The sequence below is a fragment of the Triticum urartu genome, chromosome 6 (assembly GCF_003073215.2).
Source record: "Triticum urartu cultivar G1812 chromosome 6, Tu2.1, whole genome shotgun sequence".
In the NCBI taxonomy this organism is placed as follows: Eukaryota; Viridiplantae; Streptophyta; class Magnoliopsida; order Poales; family Poaceae; genus Triticum; species Triticum urartu.
Genome location: NC_053027.1, coordinates 12,025,741 through 12,029,596, shown reverse-complemented (window position 1 = coordinate 12,029,596; position 3,856 = coordinate 12,025,741).

The window sequence follows — 3,856 nt, the reverse complement described above, 5'->3', positions numbered from 1 at the left end:
GTCAAGCCGAGAGGGAGTTCTACTAGAAGAAGGAGGCCAAGAAGCACAAGAACGACGACGAGGTAGGTACGAGCTTAGCTCATTCATGAAACACGGCGCACGTGACGCGAGGTCTGACGTGGCGAGACGGGCAGGGGAGAAGGTGCTCGCGGAAGCCACTTCTTTTCCCAAGCTCCAATAACATGTGGAAGAGAAACCCTTATAAAGAGGTCCAACTCTTTCTCCAAATCTGTGGCATTACTAAACTCTCCATCATCTAGCCATATAACCTACATGAGCCCTTAGAGATTTTTAAAAATTGTTAGATGGACCTAAAGCCCACCCTATATTTCATTATTTTCATATTTGTGTTTCTCGTGACCAGAACTTTCAAATAAGATCCATTTTGAATGTTTTGATAATTTTTCAAAACAATGTTAAGTTTTAATTTTTTAAACTTAGTACGAGCGACCGATATAATTATGATTTTAGTACTTACTACCGACAAAAAATCACTTAAAGTTTCAACTCTAAAACTTGATACTCACGACCAAGAAAATCTAAATTTCCATATGCGAAATCGTAAGTTTTAACGATTGAAACTAAAAAGTTACCGTGCCTTGTGCGGGATCCAACTATTTTGTGAATCGCGAAGCAACCGGGAAGGGCTTGGTAGGTGCATGCCCCGCCCTTGCGTGCTCCTGCGAGTTTCCGGTCAAAATGGATGAAAGCGTCACAAGGGAACAAATTTTAGACTTATTATTAGATAAGGAAGAAAATGTATTTCAGTGTCAAGCAGGGAAACACAATTTAATTAGGTGTTAGATATGGAATTCTCTCAATATTAATTGTCATGCACGCAACGATTGGTGTGAATCCGGGTCTACTTTAGTACGTATTCATCGATGGACTGATCCAACTTTGGCGCCGCCCAAATGCGTGAGGAACTTGTGGTCCATCGAGGTGACATGAACTGCGTGAGGAACTTGTGGTCTCTAAGAAAATGTGTAATACTCTTTATGTGCTAAAAGTACACGAGGCCTCTAAGAAATAATATTATAAATTATACAAAGAATAAAAGAGGAAATTTCACAAATACAATTTTTTTAGCTCAGATAACACAAAACCAAAACTCTGGGTGCTTTTAACAAAAAAACCACAAGTCTAGGACTAACCGGTAACAGAAAAAATGCTGCAATTAGTCAGTTAAGGAAAATTATGGCATGTGGGTTAACTAACTATAATGATGGCTTGGCTTGAGAAGACAGCTTAAGCCAAACTCATCTCAGCTAACTTATAAAATCAAAATATTAAAATAGACTAAACATTTCAAGGTTTGGACATTTTTAAGGGTGTTGCAAAAATTTCCAGTTTCAAAGAAGTTTGAATTTTTTTTCTAGTAATTCAAAACATCTTAAGTGATCAAACTAGGAAATGTTCAGCCTATTCAGCCCAACCATTTTAAAATTTGGACAGTTTTCGTAAGATTTGGCTAAATTTTCTTCAAGAAACCAAAGTTTTCAAAACCATCTAAAAAGTTACAGTAATTCAAAACATCTTAAATTTTTAACCTTGGATAGTTTCAGCCAATTTAACATTTTGAAATTTGAACATTTTTTGTAAGGTAAAACATGTTGGCAAGTCTATTTTGAGCTTAGCTCGGCTCAGCTCATGTCTAGTTGACTTAGCTCAAGCCGAGCTCCAGTGTAAGAAAAAATAGATCTCACTCCTCGTGTCTATGACTATTGGGGCCCAGTTGTCATATTTTGTTCTACTAGTAGATTTGGATTTTTTTGTTCCAGATTAGTCCCAGTGTTGTGTTTTTTCTTGTTAAAACCCCTAGAGTTGTGGTTAGTGTACAGTGACCTTTGTCATAAGGCTTCCATACACACCCTTACTTAAATTTCGCTAACCACGCAGCTATGGATATCCCAAGTTGGATGTTGTTTCCACAAGAATAACATTGTCGCAGGGAATCCTCACAATCATTATATTGAAAAGCCATATCTGCCTCCCAAGCTAGATGGACCCAGCCCCACCCATGGAAGAGCCGGGCGAGGCCGAAGCTCTTCTCAAGGAAAAGATCACGGCGACTAGGTCAAAGCAGGAAGATGTCACCTTGGAAGTAGACCCCAAGGATCCCTCATGGAAGAAATCCTCAACCAACTAGTGTTATTAACCCCTCTGACATTGAGAGCCGAACAAGTCACAAAGAAATGTAAGACATATTTGTACATGATATATTTTCTAGCATTCAGTTGGCATGTGACCTCATCCTAACCAATTAACCATCATGATTTAATCAATCAAATGCTGCCTTTTCTTCTTGTACGCAAGCTAGAATAATCAACATGAACTTCTTGAGGAACTTGCACCCCATTCTATCGTGGCTCGTCCGCCACCAGAAGCCCACGCAACCTCTGCTTCTCGGTACCACCACAGCTGCACTGTCACATGGGACCATGGCACGTTGTCCTAGAGTCTATCCAAGTGCACTTCTTCTGCCATTTGTAAAAAAAGGGTGTTATTCCTCTTTTTCTAATAAAGTTTTGGAAGGCCGAGATGGGTAATTAAAATGCAACATGGTGTTATTATTGAAAACACCTCATAGAAAGGGTGTCTGGTTTATATTCTCTTCAATCAATTGATTGACCAGCTCAATTTAGGAGAAAGACCATGATCTTGTGGTTGACAGTGATCATTTTGGATGCATGCAAGATTCGTGCGGGTTTTGGAAGGTGTTACTTTTCCTGGCTTTCAGTTATACCTATTAAATTAGACTCAACCAGTGCCTGTTGTGTGATGTTTATCAAACACTGGAGTTGTGGAACTTTAGAATTGATGAAGCCACCACGTACAGCACGTCATCTCGCACTTAAACGACATTCTAATCTTAATATGACACATAGGTGGAAACAGTGATTTGATCCCTAATCGATTGGGGGTGGTCAACACCTGCATTTCTAACCATTGAGCTACATGTTGGATCTTGAAGAAGGAGAAGGATCTTGAATTCTTGACCTTGACGACAACAACCAGTGGCTGGAATACATGGAAAATAACTATCCTCTGAACCATGGCTGGGGAGGTACAAGAAGCTCGTCATGGAAGGATCTAAGATGGACATGGCGCACCGGCGATGCCCCTGGCGGTGGTGGTGGAATAAGGTATTATAATTCACATTTTGCATTTTAAGTACATTAATTTTTATTATTAACACATTTTCTTCTTTAAAAGAAGTATAATTACATCTTCTCTCATTTTTATTTTGCAAAAAAGTATATTCGATTGGTTTGCCAAATCCTAATTGCTCCATGTATGCATTTTATATTTTTATGTTACGGGCTATACATAGGGGCTCATGTGTGTTTTACCTGTATACATGCAGGAACGAGATTAAGGCTATCTCATCAGACTAATGCAACTAGTAGCCGCTGGTTTTGATCCCCATGTAGTCCCTGGGGATCAGAGGAGATTCCGTGTTGAAAGATCACATCGAGTCTCACCTACTAGCCCGTGAGACCTGGTCTTATATAATTTTTTTCCCTCATCCTTGGTGTAAAAAAGATCAACAAAATTTTTTTACATCAAGAAAGATTAACAGCTTTATCGTGTGGCATGGTCATGGAGAAGTTGTTGGAACTGCACAAGCAAATTTGTGCAGGGAAACCTTTTGTAAGAAAAATATTTATACTTTTCGGACAATTATTTGGTGAGTAAATTGCTCAAAACCATCATATTTGTGGCTAAGGTAACAAGTTGCCACCGCTTTTGCCAAAAATCACAAATCACCACCACTTCTGTGGCAAGTGATTAACAAATAACACGGATTCACATATTAACTTGTGCAAATGACAAAACTGACTGATGCGACTCA